Consider the following 24,890-nt stretch of genomic DNA (forward strand, 5'->3'; position numbering starts at 1 on the left):
CCTAGAAAAGGGGAGACAAAATTGTCTTGCATTTCTGGTTAGATTCCACATCAACTAATTGTTTGCTTTCTCTTTACTTCCCTAGCAATAAACACTGGAGATTATCTTTTCCTCTGCCTATGCTGGTGTACTAGAATAATATAGGGTAGCAAGCCACTGTTGTTCTCCACTTTAGCTGAGGCAGACTCTTCATAGTAGCCAGAGTGAATTGTACACATGCCACACTCAGTAGCATTGAGTGAAGATGTAAAGTCCTGGAGTTCATCCCTATGGTGCATGCCATTTCAGGGAATGATTATTCTATATATCATACTCATGCAAATGTAGTTATACACTCCCACAGTCAAGACTTGTTAACTCATGCCATCTGTCTAAAATAAATTTTCAAAATGAAATCAGGGTGAAGAGGCAGAGTGTGGGTTGGAAATTAAACTTGAAACCTTTTATTTTTATTGTTTATTCATTTATTTATGTACTTATTTATAGCTTAGGAATAAGATTCAACATAACATCATCTCAATGAAAGAAAGGAAAGGAACTTACCCATGAAAGTATGGAGTTTTATTTGACTAGCAGGTTTTTTTTTTTTTTTTTTTAGAAATGCTGCTTTTCTACCTATGAAGATAATTTGCCACATTCCCAGAGCTATAATATATAAAATGTTTGGCTTGAATATGTGAAGGAAAATCCCTGTTAGCTTGGTTTTGGACATCATGCTTCCTTCGTTCTTTCCTGATTACTCTTTATACCCTATTGCCACAATAAGTATAAAAGCTGCAGATCAATAATAATTATCTATATGTATATCTGTCGGGCCTTGGCCATTTAACCTGCATCCTCAATCATGTAGGATGCAGGTAGAGGGCGTTATTAACAAGTCTCCACCTCCAGAGATTAAAATATTAATAAGTTATCTAAAGGCCGGGGGCGTGGCTAATTAAGTTATTCCTGCCCCTTTCCCCCTCCCTATAAAAAGCCAGGCCCCGTGACTTTTGGAGGAGAGCGCACACCATCTATACCCACTCACCATGCCATGAACAATAAAAGCTTTGGAAAACCGGACTCCATGTGTTGCCTGGGCCTTCCTATGCCTGCCGCCAGATTCCCAGCCTTTGGAACCTTGAACTGCAGCTGCCTGCCTGTCCACAGCAGCTGTGTGAATGTGGGACCCTCCACAGGCTGTGGGAAGCCCGCCCAGGAACCCCCGCTGCCAGACCGGAACCCCACTGCCAGACTCCTCTCCCCCCCCCCCACCCCTTGCCCCTCGAGGTTTTTTTTCTTTTTTCCCACATATATCCTTCCTTCTAGCTTATACTTTCTTGTCCAACAGTGTTTGTCAAGGCCTTATTGACCTATTTTCTTCTCTTTAAACTTTCCACTTTTTAAAAGCTCTGCTTTCTGAAAACACAACTTTCATACCATAATTTTTACTCAAATATTGTCACTGTTGGTCATCACGATGCATGTGTGGTCCCTGACCTCCCTCAGAACTCTGTCAGTGTTTGTAGACTCTCACTGCCTTATTCAATGTCTACTTCTTGGAAACTTTATCATTTTTTTTTTTTGTTTTTTTTTCTTTTTCTTTTTCTTTTTTCTTTTTTTTTTTTCAAGACAGGGTTTTTCTGTGTAGCCTGGCTGTCCTGGAACTCACTCTGTAGACCAGGCTGGCCTCGAACTCAGAAATCCACCTGCCTCTGCCTCCCAAGTGCTGGGATTAAAGGCGTGTGCCACCACCACCTGGCGGAAACTTTATCATTATTTGCATTGGCCAAGGTTTTCTGGATTAACAGAACTGATAGAATAAATATGGATTATAATTATAATTATATTGTCTTATACCGTAGGAGCTGGGTAGTTCCACCATGGCAATACCCACATTGAAACACCTGAGAACATGGTAACTTCTTCTCTGTCAACCAGGATGGATATGTCAGCAGTCCCAATCTGTCATTGAAAAACTAGGGTATTTCTGAATAGCTGCTGCTCATCAGTCTAGGTTGGAAGGCTTTGCTTGCAGCAAAGAATTGATATGCTCATGATCATGGCAAAAGAGAAAAATGGCAAAAGTTGCTTGTTTTTCCTTTGGTCCACATACTCTTAGGACTGTCATAAAACATGTTGCCATTCAGCAAAAGGTCTTCCTTGTTCAGTTCATCTTTATTAGAAATGTCTCATGAGATTCTTCCAGATAAGTTAATTTTAGATCCAATCAAGTAGACAATGGTGACTAAATGTCACACCTCTTAACTGAAAATCCTGGTTAAAGATGTCTCTTGGCAAGCAAGCCTCGGGCTCCTCAGACTTGGGGTGCTGTTGCCTTGATTTTGAGTTTGGGGGTTCTAGCTGTTAAAGACATATTTGGGTTGTTTTTCCTCTTTTCCTCGTATCAATATGGTTTGTATCTTTAAAAACTGTTTCCACCTCTAACACCATGGACATGATGAGGGAAGGCCCCTTTATTCCTCCAACTCCTTACTGAATGTCACACACAACAAAGGGTTCAGAGGAGTTGGTCACACAAAAATCTGACCAAATCTTCCACATGTAATTCTACTTTAAAGCTGTTCTTGTAACTAAAGTTATGAGACCTTATTTTTAACATAAAGTAAATAAAATTATATAAAACTCAGAGATTTTAAATTTTGAATAGAGATGCTTGATGTAAAAGTTCAAACTCCTTATGACAATTGTAAAGTCACAGTGAAGATATGTTCCAGTCAGATGGATATGAATTTTATGAGTTCAGGAGCTTGACAGTTTGTATGTACTTCCACAACACAAACCAGGACTAATTCTTGAGAAATTATTCAGCAGAAAAAGCACCCAATATTGTCAAACATCCATTGCTAATTATATGTTTTATTTGATTTTGATAAAACTTCAACATGTTGTAACAGACACTACTGTAGAAGACAAACAAGACAGTGCTGAGATTACTACATTTACTCTCTCTCTCTTTTAAGACAAGAAGAAGACAAGGAAGTCTGAAATCTTCTATACTCAACAAAGTAGTGCATTACAAAACTTCACAGTGAAGGAGCTCTCAATTGGTGTTGTGTTCACCATTCTTAAAAATTTGTTTTATTTCTACAGTAATATTGTTTTAACAAGGAAACTATACTCTGTCAGGTTTCCCTTCACTTAGGCATTATATAAAGATCATACTGCTATTATATTCTTAAATTAAAATTAGTTTTTTGAAAATTTATTTTAAAGTCCTGTTGATACTTCTAAACTTTAAGAATGACTAGAGTTAGAAATGCCAAGACCTAATGTATCATCTCACTTATGTAAGGAACATACAGATTTGAACAAAGCAAATCAAGATCAAGTTGATGTTTATGATCCAGGCAAAACTGTTTGTATGGAACACATGTGGAGTATACTCAAAAATTAATTCTAAATAGATTCACATTTCACACATGCATACTTACTATTGTTATATATATTCATAAACATATATATGTACATATAAGTACATATATAATACATGTGCACACATATATATGCATATATGCATAAATACTCTTATGTACACACCTAGATACATATATACATACATAGACATACATAAATAAACATATATATGTATGCAAGCATATATACATAAATATATACATGAACATATAAACATATAAGTATATAAATCTATACATACACACAGTTATGTAAGCAGACATATATACACACACACACATACACACACACACCCACACACACACATACTTGCACACCCACACATTACTTATGAAGGAAAAAGAACATGAAATAGAAAGAACTATCTATACTGAACAAAAAATTTAATAAATTTTGTTTTGTTAAAAAAAACAGCACACCTGTTTACTTTAGTGTGTGCACATTCTAAAATACATGAAATCTACAAGAGGCTTTCAGGTTTTTCAATGTCTTTCGTATTTATCTGACACTCCTCAGTCACTGGTGGAAGTGTCCCCCAGGAATCTAAACTGTGTATTTCTTCCTGTATATGACTATGCTATTCCCTTTAAACAGGTCTTAAAAAACCTCACATGTCCACTTGAACTACATTAGTCATTTTAACTGACATCCTTATTAAGTGAAATTGTTCTTAGTAGCCAGGCTATGAATAGATTCTATCTTATTCATCATTTATCTCTTCTAAATCATGTTGGCTGCTTTTATTAAGAAAGAAAGCCATGACTTGGCCAAGATACAGAAAGCAGCCCTCTCAAGGGAGAAAAGAATTTCACAGTTATTGGAGAGACACAGATTATTTTTTTTCTTGACAACAGACCCAGGACAGGACATTGGCTTTCTTTAAGTGTGAAAGATTGCTTTTTGTAGTCTTCATTCTCTACCGGCTGAGGGGGGAGGCAAAGAAGGAACACCACCATGAAGGCTTATGCATTAGGAATAACTAAAATGAACACCGTGTCATCTGCTGCACCTCCTTCCATCCACCTCTCACACAGCAAAAGCAGAAATTTGCGTGGATAAGAGTTTTTAAGACATAAACCAAAGGGACTTCATTTATTGTGATTATCTGAAGAGTAGAGATACCTAACTTCCAAAAATCTCTGCTTCAATGAAAACCACCACCTACTGAAAAATGGAAGAAACCAGTGTAAAATGGTGACTCAAGATTATTATATGTCTTTTCTGTTGATATGAGGGCCACTGTATCAATCATGATTCATGTACACTAAGATAACAAACAGCACTATAAATTCAGTAATTCAAAGTTCAACTCATGGCTCATGCCCTGTCTCTATGGTAAACAGAATGAGATGTTCTACACAGCGCTCTTTAAGATTTCTTTTAAGACTTCACTTTGTGTAGCCTTGCTATGTACCTTCTAATTTACAGATAGGTATCAACCTACACAGAGATTTTAAAGATAGTTTTCCAGAAGCCATGTGTCATTTATGTTAACATTTGATCATCCCAGATAAAATACTAAGTCTTATCCAATGTAAATATTTAGGAAGAAAGGATTTTTGTCATTAAATCCTAGAGGCACTGCAATCTTATGGACAAAAGGACAATCTCAATGTTTGAAAAGTATGGATGTGTTTTGTGAGCCCTCTTATCTATACTAGACATTTGCATATATTGAAAGTTTGTTTGTATTCTGTATGTCTTTCTTCTATAAAAGATCGCGTTTTTAAAGAGCTCTTTCATATAGTACATGCCCTAGGACTTCCTGGATGCACATTAACCATCTGTTATAAATTAGAACATGGCTAGACACCACAAAATTAAAATAAAGAAAGAAAGAAAGAAAGAAAATTCACTTTGCATGGGCACCATATTGACTGTGTAGGGTCTGACCACCAAAAATCAATGAGGTTGTCACTTTTTCTTGTTAAAACAATTCTCCTGTCAAGCTGTTTATTTCACTGATCTTAATTAACAATTGAATTCTGTGCACTAATCAGCAGTGTATTTGGTTATGTGACAACTTAACTATTAGAACTGTTAGGAAAATTCATTAAAATAAAAGAATGGAGAAACATATTGCAACTACTAGGACTCCATAGGCAATCTGAATGTCTTTGTAACTTTCCTTCTGAATGCTTTTGTTTTCAATGTTTCTTATTCAATTTTTGAGTAATTCTATTTTTGTAATGTACATAAAGAAAAGAGTGTGGGTATGATGGATGAAGAATGAATTGAATCAATCCTAACCATTTATACATTGGCAGTGTGAATTTTAAAATCTCATAGCCCTTAACTAAAATTAGTTAAAAAAATTAGTACTTTTCCTCCATTTGATTATACATCTCCCAATCTCTCACTATTTCTCCACTACTTTTGATATTATCAGAGTTTATTCAGCAGATCTTTCTAGACACTTCCTATCAGCTATGTGTGAAACTAATAGGAATATAGGATTCTCTACTTAAAATCTCTAACTATTCTTTCATAAGCTAACCTAAAAAATGAAAACTCTCTTATTAGCCAAAATTTGTTGAGCACCTGTCAATTGAATCCTAACATACACCCAAATATATCTGTCTATTTCTCTACTTCTATATGGTGAGCAGTATTTCAAATTCAGAGGCTTACAATAATAATAATTTATATTCATTCAGGATTCTGTGGGTCAGTTCATCTCTGATGAAAAGCTCCATTTCATGTTTCAGGGAGTACTGAGCTTGGCTTTCTTTCTCTGAGTCACACTTATGTTGGTTACATGTATATAAATTACAAAACCAAGCTGAGATTGAGAGAAGCAGCACTGTCCATACTGATGGAAACGTTCCCACGAAACTAACCCAGTTGTGCTCATGTCTTTAAGCAGCTGTTCATATCAAATGGTTTAATATTCTGGTGACAAAAGAAGGAAGGCAGAGAGCTGAGTATCAAAGAAGGAGAGAAGCACATTCCTGCCAGCCATGAGGTAGGAAGGGGAAAGTAACTCTGCATAGCAGTAGCATCTTCTATAAGATGCAACACCTCTGTTCATATATCTTGGCAGTCCAGGATGAAGACTAAGATGGTGTGCTCAGCACAACCCAGCTTAGAGAAGTATGTGCAAATTAGCCTAGCACAGACTATTGGGTCCCACAAGGCTGAGCAGAGTACGGTTGCCAGCAAGACACGGCACAGAGTTTCATGGTCTCATTTTATCTGCATGCAATCTCTCATCCCTTTGTACATTCACCTTCTTTCTGGCAATTTTCCTTACAGGACTGAAAACACATCCAATAGGAATCAAAGAATTACTTTTCTTAAGTACTAATAGCCAAAAGGAGTTCCCTTTTGAATTAAGTGGTGTTTTCTTCTTTTTTTATTTCAATTAATTTTCCTAACACTCATAATATTTGATTGTTAATGAGGACTACAACCCATATGGAAAGAACATACAAAGACTTTATATGGCTTAGCCAGAGGAACGGTGATGGTATATTTGATTAGCAAGCCTAAATTAAGCCATGTTTAGTAGTATGATGTATGTGATATAATTTAACTGAAGTTGAGGTAATACGGTAGCACAAAGGTAAACTGTATGTTTGTTATAAGACAAAGCAATGAGTCAGAAAGCCCAATGCTTGTGACACTGTAGTAATAGTAATGAATAAAACAGTCATAAAATGCATTCTCCTGTATAAATTTATGAGTATGGAGTGTAAATTAATGTAATTTGACCACATATAAATATTCAAAATACAATTTAATTGAGTTTTGAGAGAAACATATATTTTTTTCTGGGTACCGAACTCTAAAGATAGTTGCTCATGTTAATACTAGTATAAGAGAAAGATTTTTTTTCTTTACTTTTAGTTTTTCAAACAAAACCCCTGTCTATCAGTTTGGGATTTAAAAAACTGACATGAAGTTGGGTGGTTGGAAAGGAGGGGTGAAGTGGGGAAAATGTGGAAGAATATACTCAAACACACTGAAAAATGCTCAAAGAAGCAATAAGAAGAAAAAAAAGTAATTATCAGATTTCAGTAGAATTTTCAAGTTTCCACAAACCCTAGACATTGTAGAATAGCATTCTCTACTAATGAGAGGGAAAGGCAATCCAGAGTATAGTGAACGACTTACCTAAAAGTAATGCCTTGATATTCTCAAGAGCCATTCAGAGAAGAATGCTTGAGACAAAGCAATGTGATAATAATTTAAAGTGAGAATCAACCAAGTCCATTTAGTGAAGATTAAATTAATAGTACAGCTCAGCTCAGCTCTGCCTCAGTCTAGACTTACAGGTGAAGGCTCCTTACTCCCTGAGAAGAGATGTGTTCCACATCGCCTCAGGCATATCAGTGTGATTGACCCTTGAAATAACTGACCATCAGTCTGGTTTCCAGACTCTGCTCTGGAATAGCAGATGAATGGGAGCTATACAACACAGAGGCTAAGGGTGAAAAACAGTGTGATTAGACAAAGGCATGCAAGCATTCATGAGAAAAAACAGAGAAGTGCTTCGTTTCTTGGGGAGTGGGCCATAGCAGCACATACATGCTACACGGGAGCTGAAAAGAGTGTGTGAAAGAACAAGAAAAGCAAAGCCACTCAGCTCGACGAGTGTTAGCTGAACTGTGTTGTTCCTTTTCACATTGGCCAGGGCCAATTTAAGCAGATCTTCATTTGCTTCTCATGCTCCATTTCCACCAAATGTCTTTTCAGTTCGGATAAAGCTTCTCTCAGCCAGACTTTACTTCTGTCTTGCACTGGCATAATTACAGAAAATTGCACTGTTTGCTCAATTTTTGCAAATTGAGCTAATGCAAAACTATGTAAATTATTTACCAAAAAGGAGCAAAATCAAACAAGTAAATGGGCTTGCGCTGCACATTACGGGAGCACCGTGGCACAGCAGCTCCTTGGTTACAGAGACAGCATGATTAACTTAGCCCAGGGCTACACAGCAGGCTGTCCTGTCTTGGCTCTGGTGAAATTCAGAAGGGCTGGCCTTCTCCCACACTCCAAAGCTCTAATCAATTTCCCTCATAACATTTAAGTCATCTGGAGAATGTAGAGGTCGTTTTGTTGCAGCCTGATTAAGGCAACATCCCCACCTGTTCTTTCTTTGATCTTTCCATTCATTTTTTTTTTGTATGTATTGCCCTTCTCACCTTCCTGTGGAATTATGGATAAAGTCTTTCTCTCTCTCTCTGTATCTATCTATCTATCTATCTGTCTATCTATCTATCTATTCTTTCATGTAATTTGTCTGGTTTCTAGTTCCCACATGGGAGTCTCACAACTGTCTATAACTCTCACTCTGAAGATCTCACCATCTTCTGGACTTCATAGGTAGATGTTAATGTGTTTGTGTGTGTGTGTGTGTGTGTGTGTGTGTGTGTTTGTGTGTGCCTGTAAATGAATAAGCAAATATATCTTTAAAAAACAGAGGTTCTGAGATATAACATCACATCTGGCACATTCTCTGCATCATAGTCATAGGGTTTGTACATGGCGTGATAAGAACTAATGGCTATATTGTACTCACATCTAAACTTTAAACAGATATATCAATATGTGAAACTAGTGATGTCACTGTTGCCTCCAAAACTGTTGGGACAGGTTCACAAGAATTCAGGAATGGACCAGAGTTGATAAACACTTGCAAGATCAAAGCATATGTACCATACTCCCTATGTTCTAATATCTGTCATTTGCCCTTGTTAATGTCTATTTTTGTCAGCACATAATGTTAGCACAGGGATAGAGAAGAGATGTATAAATAAGGTTGGGAGTCAAGAATCAAAGCAGAAACTTTATATATCTGCAAATATTTAGCTATATATTTCATTTTTTGTTTGTGGGATGATGAATTTATATTTTATTTTGATTATTATTATAAATTTCAGGTACCAAACTTTTAGTATTCTTCTTCATGCTTTGCCAAGAAGGAAATAAATTTAAGAGAAAGAACTCCATGCCACGGGAATAAAAAAAAAAAATGGAAGAATAATAGAATCTAAATTACATGTGTCCTAGGGGTTCAGAGAAGGAAAGGATTTGTATAGATTCATGAATTCTAGTAATTAAAAAGGGACAATCCTACATTAGTTATTCAGCATGTCTGTGCAGGGCATATGGGAGTGAAAGAGACAAACATTGTCCTTCATGAGTCATAGGTAGGAGGAGAGGATTTTAAGTAGTTTCTGAACAATGGGGGTCATTTGATAATTTTACCTGCAGTTTAAATATTATTACTATATTGGCATTTAAAGGGTGTTTTCAGGAATGGTGAATAAACAGACAGATGGATCTAGAGAGAGAAATTGAATTTCTTTATGTTTATGAGTAGCTAGCATTCATAATCCACATGCTTCTGGATTTATGTGTGGCTTGGTACATAGCAAGCTAGAATTTTTAATGAAACAATTGTTCTGATGCATGTGACAGGAAAATTGATTCTGACAAATATCGCCTGGCATGTTCTCATCATCATCCCCTTGATTGTACTTTGTTCTGTGGCATTACTCTTCCTCTCCTTTTTAACTTCATGGTCCTCATCTGCATGATCACTATCCTTTAGAGGTGACGATTGTTCTTCTTACCTGTTCTTCTGTTTATAATATTTGTAGAAAGCAAAATATCTTCTACTATACCACTTAGCACATATAAAGGGGTTATAAATTTGATCTAACACAGCCAGGATAAGAAACATATTCCAAGAAAATAACAACTTTTATATTTTTCAGTTCAGCCCAAATAAATTCTATCTGATCCAATATAACTTGAATTCATTTAAGAAGCCAATTGGTTTCTTGGTAAGTTGCTGTGCTAATTAGAATAGTTGATATTTAGTGTATTATAGTTTAGATTTTACACTTTTTAAACTTGGCTGTTGTACATGGTACATTTAAAGTATATGGTTGGAGTTGTTCCAAAATATTTTAATATTGTCAACTTGAAAAAAAAATCACTTTCTTTAATCATCAGCATATCAGTATCAATGTTCTACTTTTAGATCTTATCTCTTTGTTTTGTTTTTTGCCTTACTAACTGTACTAGCCCTATTTTTATATTCCGTTTTTTTCCCTCAACATGAAATAGGGGCATACATCCTTTGACAGTAACTAATTAGACTTAAGACCACCCCAACAAGATCAAAATTATACCTGGTAATGGAAAATTAGCCCAGTACCCAGGGTTACTAAAATCATGGATCTTGGGTGAAAACATATATCTACTATTTAACTAAGCCAGCGTTAGTACCTAATTATATTCTAAATATTGTTCCTTGGATAAGAATGGTACTCAACCTTCATCAAGAAAACGTTATTTATAAAATGACAATGATCGTCGCAGAAAGCCACAATCAAAATGCAGAGATGTGAGATCAGCCTCAAGGATAAATAAATGTGCTCCATCATCTAAGTCTCACGAAACTAATGGAAGAGAAGGCAGAAAGATAATGAGACAAAGGAAGAAAGAGTTTGCTTCAGCACTGTGTCTTTTAGGGATAGCAAAAGCTATACCCATAAAGTCTCAACAACATGATTGATTACATACAAACTAAATGAGAAAAGCAACAACAGAGAGGTTGTTGTACATAAGGGAAAGTCCAGGAAACCTCAGCCCCACATAAAGAAATGTAGGCAACTATAGAATGATGAATGTAGAAAAAAGTAATCTTTCCTTGGCAAAAGCACACCAATTGGTTATCCAAAACCAAATGACCAGCCATAAAAACTTCCATATAAGCAACATTATACAGACTGAATAGATTGTATGTGTGAGCTTAGGAATATATATGCCTATGCTTATACTTATATTTTTATAACAAAATTAATGAAAAATGTATTCATGTATTTGAAAGAGAACAAAGGGTTTACATTGAGAGTTTTGGAAAAAAGAAAAAGAAGGGAGAAATGTTATAATTGCATTATAATCTCAAAAACAGAATAATGAAAAAATTTCTAGTCAGACACACACAAGATTTAATATATGCGATAGTCACTGTAAATGATAAGAGAAAACATACAAAAGAATCATGAATTTTGTGATTTTAGGTTGTGATTATGATATATTGGATTAATTTGTCTTGTTCACATTTGGGTTACAGTTTATCATGACAATTCTGAGTCTATTTGTGTATGGAGTCAAAAAAAGAAGAAAAAAAAGAGGTCACGTTTGAGAAAAAGTGTGAAGATCCCTTAGGAACTACTAGATTTCATCACTGTCAATCACCATTTTCATTGTCAATGAGAAAAGAACCCTTATATGTAAAAATGGTTGTTAGCTGTCAATGACAATGGCTAGTAGGACACCAGGACTTTCTGCTGAATAGAGCACAGACACTAGTAAAGTAAGACATGAGACAAGGATGTGAAGATATGAAGGATGAAGAAATTTTATTAGTGTGATAAGAATGGCCTGCATTTTGTAGGCCAAAGTCCATTACCCTGTCAGAAGCATTTTGCACAAACTACAAATGAGCTTAATTTCTTGATAAAGCATATTATTTTATGGTCAGTCACTTAAAATTCTAGTTTATCAACAAAGCTGGTTGATTATGTTTCTAAGAATGATGACAAGTCTAAAAGTGGAATAAATGACTAGGGCTGTATGCTCCCTATGTCATTGGTCTTCCTGTTCTGCTCTTAATTCTAGTTCAATCCATCATAGATGTGAGATGCACAGTTGGTCTGCCTTTCGTGATGCACAAACTTTTTCATATTCTCAAGGCTGAGTCTTTTTCATTTGCTCTAAGAAGCTCATTCCTGTTGGAATGATAAGACGATAACCGCAATGATACTTAACTGCAGGTGAGGCATCTCTGACCTGCAGATGTGCTGAGCCACTACTCACCTGGAAAATCATGATCAACATTTTTAATACATTCCAAACTCAATACAGTTAGAAATAATTGCAAAGACTCATTTGATGGGGATCCACATCTTTACAAATGTTTTTTATTAACCATCCAATTCATTTACCTCTAAAATGAGAAATATCTCTGTTATTAAAAATACATACTTATCAGTTTTGTCTATAGTGCTGAATAAATATCATTTTTGTTACATCACCTTTTTTTTCTATGCAACTGTATCTCATTCTAATATTTTTCTAAGTTTCAGTCATTACCTTTCAGTTTGTACAACAGCTAAGTTATTGGCCCAGAGTTAAGTGTTATCCTCTTCTCTAGCCAGCATTATTTTACAAACAACAATTTACTTGAAATAATTTATCATAAAAATCATGCTATTAGATTATATTTGAATTTTACATTGGCATTTCTTAATTGGAACTTCAGAAAGCTCTACAATCCATCTCGTGCTGCCTCCTCGTGATGGATCCTAGTTTACTTTCCCCTCCAGCCTGGTATTTGCATGAGAACTATCACAGTCCATGGTCATTCTCCTTTTGCATTTTGCTTGTAGCATGAACTCTTTTCCTTACCATAAGTCATTATTCTTCACAGTAACTTAACACTTACTTCCTTGGGAAGATAATCCTATGCTTCTGGAATCAAATCAAACACTTATGGAATCATGCAGTTCAAATTTAGAATACCATCACTTTCAGTTTTGCATAGGGTTGAGTAGGAGGAAATGCTTTTCTAGCTTATAAGAATATCACCTAGCAATATCAAGATCAATGTTTGTTTTCATTCTTAATTGGTTTCCTAGTATTTCAATCTATGCTTAACATACATTCCATATTCAGTAAAGAACTGTTAGTGAGTAGGTGGATAAACATATCTATCAATGAATCAGAATGTACAGTGGTAGCCCATATGATTATTCAAATCTAACTTTTGTCATTATCAGAAAGAGGGTAGAGATCACAGACAGTGTACATCATAATAATAATTAATTGTTGAGTTTCTGTTTCAATAATTTTCAAAGAAATGCATTATTCCAGTAAGGATCTCTAGGATTGCAAAAGATGATATTCAGTTGAGGGACTTGGACTGTTTTTTAAGCTGTGTTATGAAAACTTAGAGTGGGGAATAATAAGAGGGAGAAATACAGCAGGCCAGAGCCAGTTGGCAGTAATGAGGAAAGGAACGATTGCCAACTCCTGCACTTTTTAGTGAGACAAGAATGTGATCAAAACGATTAAAACCTCAGGGATCGCACATCAAGTCACTGCACTTGCCAGCCAGCAATCAAATCTTCATCCCGTGTACCAGAAAATCACTGGCAGGGAACCAGAGACAATTTGTATTTGGTTATGAAGCATCTTAGCTGTTAGCAACTTTAGGAGTATGATGTTTCCTCTGGCCGACTGTCCTAGAAATGTTCATCAAAAACTCCAAACAACCTATTGCTGCCCATCCCAATAGAGATCGAATTAAACACACAATTGTGACTGCAAAGCACAGATGTCCTTGAATCTGTATAACCATATCTTGTAACAAAATGGATGGAATGTGATGAGAAATTCCAAACCTTGTCAATGACAGAAATTAAATGCCACACGTGTTACAGAAAAGTTTTTGTAGGCAGAATTCAGCCTCAACCTCCTTGCAAACATGGAATAAAGACAACACTGAATGTTTGGTTGAGACCTTATGGGGGTTGCATAAGCTTAAGCATAAGCTTAAAACACTGTTAAAAGTATAACATGATATATCACATTATACTTTGTATATTAATCCTGTATCTGGCCAGAAGAAAATAGGAAGATTGAGTATCTGAGCCATGTAGGAGTGATCTATTCTGATTTCTATAACTGCAAGTAAAACAGATGCAAAAACCTTTCATATTGATTTGATAATGTCTTTTCAGCCTTTGATAAGGCTGGCTATAACCATTCACATACTTACCTCATTTGCCTTTTGTCTTAGCAAGCATGCATGCAGCCCGAGACTGTCTTCAAAGATGAAACCAAAGAACTAGTCATTGGTCATGGTAAACAGCAGGGCCATTCATTTTGGATTTGACTTGGTTTAAGGAAAAGGTAATTTATGCCAATAATATAGTCACCAGATTATGTCTGATAGATTAGAAGTTATTGTTTAATACAACTACAGTATGAACCTTGAATAAACATAATAATGAAAAGAATCTTGGTCAGAAATATTGTGGAAGCATGATTTACCCAGTTCTCTATGTTACTGTCATCTCTGACATTCCAGTTTTCTATGGAACAGGGATGGTAGAAATCCAGCTTTCATACCATTGGACTCTGCACTAGTCACCAGGGAAGAATGAATGAGAGACTAGCAAAAGTATTCAAGGGTTATCCTGCTCATCTTTTACCTTATCTTCTCTCCTTCTTCTCCTTTCATCCCTTGAAGTCTCCTTTTACTGTTGCTACTCCATATCTTTCTGTTGTCTCCTTTTGTTCCTCCTCTTTTTCCCACCCATGCTCCTCCTCCTTCTTTTCCTCCCTCCCTTTTCCATTTCTTCTTTTCTCTTTCTCTTCTTTTCTGCTCTGCCTTGCCTCTTCTTTCATGTCTCCGTTATCCCTTTTTTGCCTGCTCCTTCTCCTCTTCCTCTATTTCTTCCTTCTCTTCCTACTTTGTTATCTTTGGCTTCACAGCCTTGGCAGAGTAAAGTAAAACATATCTCTTGCCACACAGCCTACACATTTGTCTGCTGTATTTTCCACACCTAAATGGCTCTATTTCTTATTCCCTTCCCTTGTTGGTATACATTTCCCCTGTATTGAATATTAAGATTGTTTGTCAGTAACATTTAGTGAGCAAAGTTACAACTCAGAGTCTTCATGCATCTATTGGAAAGGTTCATTTCCATCTTGACCTTTTTTGGCTGCCCATGCCCAGTGTGGACATGGCCTATAATGTCTGTTTACATAAGCAACTTGATTCTCACACCACTATGATTAAAACTGATTCCAATGTGTATCTTTATGTGTGCCTATATACTTGTTCCTTTGTGAAGACAATTAACACTAATATAATTGTGTGTGTATGTCTGTGTGTTTATCTGTCATATTTTATTTTATACATTAAATCTTTGTTTCAATAATTTTCCAATCTACTTTTACATGAGTATTAGATATCTATGGGCACAGGCAGAAATTGTATGTGTATGGGATGAGGCAGTAATTTCAGTGTTCTAAAATCATGAAACAAAATGACCTATTGGTGCCACACCCATGTACGAGTCACACTAAGGTCCCTGATCTGCCAGTCAAACTAGCTGACACTGGAACAGGGGTATCAGAGACAGATGAAATAACTCTTCTCCAGTTCAGTTGTACCTAAGCCTCCAAATGGCACCCACAATATCTTTCTCATGCATCAGGCCCTTTTGACATTAGAAGAAATATCACCAAAACTAGTCTGCCATCTGGGTATCTGCTGTGTGCTGAAGCAGGCAATAGCAGAGATGAGACAGGTTTAACATTTTTCAATAGTGTATGACATGGACAGTTGAACTCTGCTACAATGTCTGCAGGAAGAATCAGACCTTTCCATTATTACAGTGACAAAGAAAAGGATGGTTTTTGATCTCAGAAAAGGCAAAGTGAACTCGTGTTCAACTGTTTGCACTCAAGGTATGATACAAGAAGAAGAAAGCGTTTAAGAGATGACGTTTTCAGTCCGACAAAAATAACACTTAAAAAAGAACCCTTACCTCTGAGATATCCCGGTTCATTATTTCTCTATCTTAGAAATCACTAGTTGACAGTTTATCTATGCATAAGTATGTTGTTTCCTTTAAGGAGTCATATATGCTCTCTGATTATTTTCATGCAGAACTATTAAAGATGCACATTGCTAGGGGTGATTATGAATTCATACATGTAAGATAGTTGTTCACTGTGTTTTAACAAAAGAGTGAAATGTATAGGAAAGGAAGTCAGGAAGATTATCTGAGATGGTTGATATGTATAGTTAAATATCAATTTCTTTATTGCACTTGGGGTAATATTAATCATAAAACATTTCCTAGGTTGATGTGTTATGATATTTTAACTACATTAGAACTTGAATTTTGGCATAGCATGAAAAAAGTAGTTTCTAAATATTACCTATATATTTTAGACATGCTCTACAAGACTCTAAATAGAATCTATCGTGTAATTGCACCCTGCAGAAAGGCTCACTAATAAAAAAAAAAATCTGCTAATACATGTTTTTTTCTCTACTCTTTCTCTCCCTCTTTTCTTCTCTCTTACATATGTTTCCTGTTATTACAATTAAAATGAAAAAGAATTATTTGAAATCTTAAATAACTTCCCTTATATGTGTTATTAAGGAGTAAGTCTTATACTTACCAGGATCAATTTTTTCTCTCTGTTCAATTTACAACCTGTTTTTAGCACCTTTGTGCATCTATTTCTTTAATTTGAGATGATTATATGTGGCTTAAATCACTTCCATTATTATGTGTTTCAGACTCTGCATTTTAAGGTGGCACATAGAATCTATACTCTCTGAAAGTGATAGAAAATTTACAAAATGGCCTTAGCTGTATCTGCTCGAATCAAACTTTACTGACTATTGAACATCTCACTGAAATGTAAGTTTTAATATCTCATCCTAATTTTACCTTTTAATATTAATGCTTATTGGTCCAGTCAGACTGGCCAGAACCTATTATATCCTTGTCACAATTAGGTTTCTATTGCTAGAATAAAAGGATTGTTTGCCATACATATTTATGACTTACTCTGTCATTTAGGGAAGCCAAAGGAAGGGCCTAGATTCAGGAATGGAAGCAAAGACAATGAAGGAGAGTAGCTTACTGAGTAGTGCTTTCCTTGGCTTGTTCATCCTGCTCTCCCATACAGCCTAGGATCACAGTCCTGAGGTAGCACCACTCACAGTGAGCTAAGTCCTCACACATTAATCAGAAAATTGCACAGCAAGCATGTGTTTATGAAAATCTGATGGAGGCAAGAAAATGGAAAAAAATACAGAATATTTAATAAAACAATGATGTGCCTTTTCAATATAATGAAAACCCCCAAACCAGAATGTCTTAAAATCAACATGCCATGAGCAGAGAACATGTGATCAATGTATAAATAAGTTACTTACAATCAGACTAAAGACAAATAATTTTACAAAGTTGAAACATATGTACACAAATATATAACATACCCTAGATTGTATATAATGAAAAAAGAACAATTAAGAAAATGGAACAAATGGAAATTATACTAGAAAATATTACCACAAAACTTTAGCTCAACATCTAAAAAACTGTAGAATGGAATGCTTTAATGTAGAATTCTAGTCAGTATAAATATATTTCAAATGTACAAATCTAAATGAAATATGTCAGGTGAAGTAGCTCAAAGAAATCATTTTTACATGACTTCTATTTATCCTTTGAGGAAGGAAGAAAACATCAGGATTGGTGTTCTTTATTCAAAGTCCTCAAGTCTACCCCCAATCTTCAGGAGTAAAACTTCTGGTAACAAGATTTCAATCAACATTTAAAGGCTTATATTTTTTCTTTTTGCCAGTTTGGCAGAAGATACTTTTAGAATATCCTAGAATCATCCCTAGTTCAAAATCCTGGCTTTCATTAGCATTTCTTCTCTGTATATTTTTTCCACTTTAGTACACTCTGCCCTAAACACAATTTTGTTTGATCTTTGTTTCCTTGCCAAGAAACTATTTACTTTACATGTTTAAATATACTGTTTGTCCCTTTCAACATTAAAAATTATCATCATACTTTTTGTGATATTCAAGAGCCTAAATTTTTCACTACATTCCTTCTTTACTTCTTGAAACTATGTCACAAAGCAATCATTTTATGTACTCACCTTTGAACACCAAAATATAAATTAACTTTTAAAGTAAGCCTGATTTTTCCCCCTTTGCTTACACTACTGAGAGACCACCTTGGACGGGCGAAAACTTTTTCAATATTGAGACAAATTACTGTAAGAAAAATCAAGGACACTGCTCAATCTGAAGTTAATTACCAATTTTCCAAAATTGTTACTGGTTATACAAATGAGAATAAAAGAAGGTTATTCATCTCAATCCACAGAGATACCAGGCAGACATACCAGGAGTATACAATATAGAGTATCCTGCAGGAAAATGCATTTAAAAATGCAATTGTGTATAAATCATATACAAAGTAGAACTCACACATTCTGTATTTGGCAAACATTCCTTTCCTTTGCATAATTTCTTCATTTTCATCTTGCAGCTTCCATTCTCCTCTCATAGAAATCGCTATATAAAACAAAGACACAAAACCGTATGCAATTAAAATGAGAAAATAGCTGAAAGCAATGTATTGATAATTATGTTAAAAATCCATACGATGAGGTGTCTTGCATTATGAGAGATCTCATTTGTCATGTGTTGACATCAGCTTCTCTCTTCTCTTCTAAAACTGAAGATTTATGGTTGTCAACTTCTTTTAGAATTAACAAACTCTGTCAACCTCAGTTTTGACCAAATCATAAATGTTTTATGCTGACTGCCATCTGAGACTACTTTTTAAGATGTAAAAAAATAACTGTGAGTTACTGGAGGAATGAGGAAAGTAAAGAGGAATTATTTCTGAGATTGGTATTAACACGGCAATAGAGACAACTAGAGCAGAGCACACATTATCTAAACAGAGGTTTCATACAAATCAGGGAGACACTAACTACTGAGGGGAGATAGATAACGCAGATAAAGGAGGAAGAAGGATAAAATAATAGCAAGGATATCTCCGAACCTTAAAATAAGTCATATTATTAAGTCTAAAGAAGTCTTATAGAAAGGATAGTGTAGTGAGTAAATATACACAGAGTTTTCATGAATTTTTCTTTTCTTGACTGACAATACTGCCACTATGAAATATAGACCATCTAGCAAAAAGGCCAATACAGAAATAAAAAGCCCTTTTAATTGTTGGTTACAGTGTTCCAACAGACTTGCCAATATTTGGTTATTCTCTTGACAAGCAAGTTAACTCCCTATTGCTAAAACACACCATACATTCAGACACAAGCACCAAAGGACACTTAGCAGGAAATAACACACACACACACACACACACACACACACACACACACACACACCTTATCCCTGAAGACTAGATTCTCTGGTATCAGAAGTACCATACAAACTTTCAAAGGAAAGAGGCAACCAGCAGTGCTACCCAGCTGGCATCCTTATGTTGAATGCCCAGCATAACAGATTAATCTGGAGGATGCAATAGTCTCAACACATACCTTGACAGTACCACCAGCTATCTTCTAGACCAATTTAAGATATCCTTAATAAGAGGAAAATTATTTTAGGTACCAGAAACCTAGCTAACTATCCAGGGGGTAAAAGTTATGAATATTGGATAAGAACTCAAAATGCCTACTTTACTAGCCTAATATAACCCCCATCTACTTTCTAAATATTTGTCCATACACACATAGATAAATGTTATCCTGAGCAACAGAAAGAGGCCCTTGTATAAACCACAGTTAATCAAAATGTAGAGTCGTGGATCCTAGTCATAGAGGATACAAATATAATATAACTATAACAGGTAAGATGCAGAGACCATTGATATAGAAGGGTCACAAGGTCAGTAAGTTAAAGAAGCATGGAGTTTGCTGTAAGATTGTATCTCCTAGGAATTATCAAAATGCTTCACACCAAAATTTTACCGTCATGGCTGCCTTAATAAAACCTGAACAAGGATGATACCAGTAGGCATTGTGACATGGATACAGAAAGATCTCATCCCATGCTTACACAAATAACTCCAGGAGACACAGGAAGTCTCAGAATAAGACAAAGTGTTTTCCTCATGGAAGTGCACAACAATTTTATATTCAATACAAAATGACCACTCTTGGAAACATACACATACTTAAATTATGTAGAGTGAGTAGGTTATATTTAGGAATACACAATTCCTAATTAATAAAAAAAGAAGCCAGAATTTTGATAGAGATCAAGGAGGGTATAGGGACATGTTTGGAGGGAGAAAAGAAAAGGAGCAAATGATGTAACTGTAGTCTCAAAAATTGCAAAACCAAAATACTATAAATAAATATTATAAAAATATATTTGTTATATTTCTGGCAGCTATATGGGCCTTCATAAAAAAATGGGAGACACAAACAGTGGGAGAGAGTTTCAACATTCAGCTTTAAAGTTTAAGACTATTCCCTTATTCAGGGGAGCAGTTGACATAAGTTACATCATTTTGATCATGCTTGTGGTTTTTTTTTATTATTATTCTGTGCTTGCAAAAGTTTTTTTGATTTGTTTTGGTTTTTTTAACGTTCAATGAATAAAAAGGCAACACATTTGTCAAATAACAAGAGGTTTATGGGAGAGCTTGAAGAGAGAAAACAAAGAAGAAAATGATGTAACTATATTATAATCTTAAAATTCAATATTTACTGTTGGTTTACATGAGAAGACAGAATAACTTTTCTTCCAAGCAAGAAGATAAATATTAGCCACAGTGACATTTGTTGTAACCTTAAACATGCTTTCTCTAAACTATGGCCACCATTTCCATGAAGCTAAGCTATTAAAAAAGTATTCAAAAAACCAAAGCTGCCATATTCACATTTACTCAAGTTCAAAGGCTATGTTTAGCAGAAGACATCCCATGCTATGATACTAAAGTTTGAAGAAGGGGACACTGATCCCTTCCTTCATCCATTTTTCCTGCTGACTGATCTCTCTAGGACAAACCAAGCTGCCCCAAGCTCCCTGCTATCTCAGAGGAACCTTCATTCTCCTGCCACCTCTCCTCCACCTCCATCAGAATGCTGAACAATACAGGTAAGCTTCCCTTCCCCCACCCATTTCCCTGCTGGCTGAGCCCTCTGAGCAAAGCCAAGCTGCTCTGAGACTCTACAACAACAGGCAGACTTCTATTCTCCCACTGCTTTTGAAGCCTATACTCTACAAAGTTGGAAAATCTTAATGAAATGGATAATCTTCTAGATAGATACTACCAACCAAAGTTTACTCAAGATCAGGTGAACTATATAAAAAGCCCCATAACTCCTAAAGAATACAAAACAAAACAATACAAAACAGCCCAGGTCCAGATGGTTTTAGTGCAGAATTCTACCAGACCTTCAAAGAAGAGCTAATACAAATCCTCCTCAAACTATTCAATAAAATAGAAACAAAAGAAACACTACCAAACTCATTCTAAGAGGCCACAGTCACCTTGATACCTACACCATACAAAGATTCAATAAAGAATGAGAATTTCAGACTGTTTTCTTTAGTGAAGACTGGTGAAAAAATACTTCACTGAATCCAGGAACACTTCTAAGATATCATTCATCAATATCACATAGATTTTATCCCAGGATTCAAAGATGGCTTAATATACAAATATACATCAATGTAATCTACTATACAAATGGAGAAAAATAATCACATGCTTTTCTCATTAGACACTGAAAAGGCTGTTGATAAAATCCAACACTCCTTCATGTTAAAAGTATTAGAGAAATCAGGAATATAGGGAGCATAACTAAACATAGTCAAAGCAATATACAGTAAGTCGATAGCCAACATCAAGCTAAATGTATTGAAACTTAAAGCATTTCTACTAAAATCAGGGACTAAACAAGGTTACCCACTCTCTCCCTATGTATTTAATATAGTACTTGATATTCTAGCCAGAGCAATAAGAAAGTTAAAGTAAATCAAGGAGATAAAAATTTGTAAAGGAAGAAGTCAAAGTATCACCATTTGCAGATATAATTATATATTATATATGTCACACCCTTAAGTCACACACTTTTAAGTCTCATACACCCAAGGGAAAATCCTGGGTATCTAAAGCAAGATGTTATCAGAGTGTGCTCATATAACTGCAACCTCAAAAATTCTACTGAAGAACTCCTATAGCTGATGATCAACTTTAGCAAAGTGCCTGGATACAAAACTAATTCACAGAAATCAGTAACACTCCATTATATAGAGGAAAGTGAGCCAAGAAAAAAATTAGGGAAACAATATCCTTTACAGTAGCCACAAATAATATAAAATATCTTGGTTATAGATATCTTGCATAGAGTTATAAAATAACTCTAACCAAAGTGAAAGATCTGTATGACATGAACTTCAACTCCCTGTAGAAACAAATTGAAGATGAAAAGTTCTCCCCATGCTCATGCATAGGTGTTGTGGCCCAAGCTACCCCACACTGGGTGCCAAAAATGTCAAGAACCGCTCTGTCAATGTTGGGACTCGCACTGCCAATAGCATTGGGGGCTACATTGTTAGAGCCCGCACTGACCCAAGCTGCTCAGGTAGCTGGTCTGGGTTCAGCAAGAGAAACAGTGAGGATGGACTTGGACGTGAGGAATGGAGACCAGACAGAGTATGATTCAATCCCATTTATTCTTCACTCTAGCTTCTTCTCTCCAAGTCCCTAGTTCACAGTTCCTAGTTCCTAGGACCTAATCCTAGTTCCAGTTGCTAGTCTCTTTCCCAGTTCCAAGTTCTTTCTCCAAATGCTAAGTGCCCAATGTCTAATTCCAAGTTCTTCCTCCAAGTGTCAAGTGCCTACTACCTAATAATCTTTTCTTCTGTCTGCCTCTCGCCTTTTATATGTCTCACTTCTAAGTCACGCCTTTAAGTCATACCCTTAGGTCTTGTCTCTAAATCTGATCTCTAAGTCATACCTTTAAGTCACACACTTTTAAGTCTCACACACCCAAGGGAAAATCCTGGGTATCTAAAGCAAGATGTTATCAGACTGTGCTCAGCTGTTGTAGGTTATTGTAAACAAGCCTCTTGTCAGGATATATGGCTCAAGATGGCTGCAAGGATGATAGCCGCCTTCTGTCGGCTCCCCACAGATAGGTAGGATTACCATAGTGAAAATTACATATTTTACCAAAAGCAATCTACAGATTAAATCCCCATCAAAATTCTAACACAATTTTTCTATAACTTGAAAGAACAATTTCCAACTTCATATGAAAAACCAAAAAACTGACAACAGTCAAAGCAATCGTGAACAATAAAAGAACTTTGAGTAGAATCAACATCCCTGAATTCAAGCTATACTACAGGGAAATAGTTATAAAAACTGCATGATATTGGGACAAGACACATGTAGCAATGAAATCTAATTGAAGTTCTCCCTCCCATAGACATGCATGAACCCCAGTAGAGTGATAGAGACACCAACCAACTCAAAAAACTTTCAACTCAAAATTTATCTGGTCTATAAAAAATGAAGGCATAGCACAGGGGATGGAGCAGAGACTGAGTGAATGACCAATCAATAAAAAGTACAACTTGAGAACCATCCCATAGGCATGCACCAATCACTAACATGTTAATAATACTCTGTTATTCTTCCAGACAGAAGCAAGGTTTTCTCTGAGAGGCTCTACACAGCCCCTGACTTAAACAGATATAGTCACCCACAGCCAAACCCTGGATGAAGCTTGGGAATTTTCATGGAATAAAGAGAAAGGATTGTGGGCCCTGAAGTGGATAGAAACTCCATAGGAAGGCCAACTGAGTCAACTAACCTGGATGCTTTGGGCTCTCACAGTCTGAATCACCAACCAAAGAATATACATTGGCTGGACCTAGGCCTCGCTACACACATTTAAGATGTGCAGCTTGGTCTTCCTGTCAGCCTGGAACAATTGAAACAGGGGTGGGATATCCAAATGCTCTTGCCTTTATGTGGGGTATGTTTTTCTAGCTGGGATACCTTGTCTGGCCTCAGTAGGAGAGGGAGCACCTAGTCTTGCAGAAACTTAAAAAGCCAGGCTGGGACAATATTCAGCAGGGTCAGACTCTTGAAGGGGAAGGACATGGGGGGGGGGGGGATGGGGTGTGGATTATGGGATAGGATGACGGGAGGAGGGGCAGTGAGCAAGATTTGAAAGAAAGAAAGAAAGAAAGAAAGAAATAAAGAAAGAAAGAAAGAAAGAAGAAAGAGAGAAAGAAAGAAGTTCAATTAAAAAGTAGAAGAGGAGGAGGAGGAAGAGAAGGAGGAGGAAGGGAATGTTCAGTATGCAGTTCAGATATGGACCGGTTTCTCTGCATGCCTGGGGAGGATGACTTCATATCTAACAAACCTGCAAATAAGAGCAAACAGTAACATTAAAGAAAAGCAATATGAGAAAGTTATCATGAGCAAAACTGCTTATTTCTTCCTGGATACAAATCCCCAGTTAAGTGTTAGCTCAGTGATTGCCAGTGTTCAGCAAGGCTTTTCCTTTCTCGATGTTCCTAACTATGGTTGTAATGAGAATTTCAATAACATTCAAGATTATAGTAAAGGGTTAAGTTAGAATATTTAATTAATTGCCTTGTATTTAGCAGCATTGACATTTTGGATTTTTAAGATTAAGAAAGATACAAAAATAATTGTGATGCTCTCTTGTAAGTAATATGGTAATACTGGACACAGTTTCTGACCTGTAATGAGGGTGTGGCTTGATGTTCAAGACCTTGAGACTTCTGAGTCTTCCTTAAGAGATGTAATTGTCTCCTCTTGAAAGATAGAGACCTTCAGTCAGTCGTTGTAATGCCGAACAGGGACCAAATGAGT

Source organism: Arvicanthis niloticus, chromosome 14 (genome assembly GCF_011762505.2).
Source record: "Arvicanthis niloticus isolate mArvNil1 chromosome 14, mArvNil1.pat.X, whole genome shotgun sequence".
NCBI classification, from domain to species: domain Eukaryota; kingdom Metazoa; phylum Chordata; class Mammalia; order Rodentia; family Muridae; genus Arvicanthis; species Arvicanthis niloticus.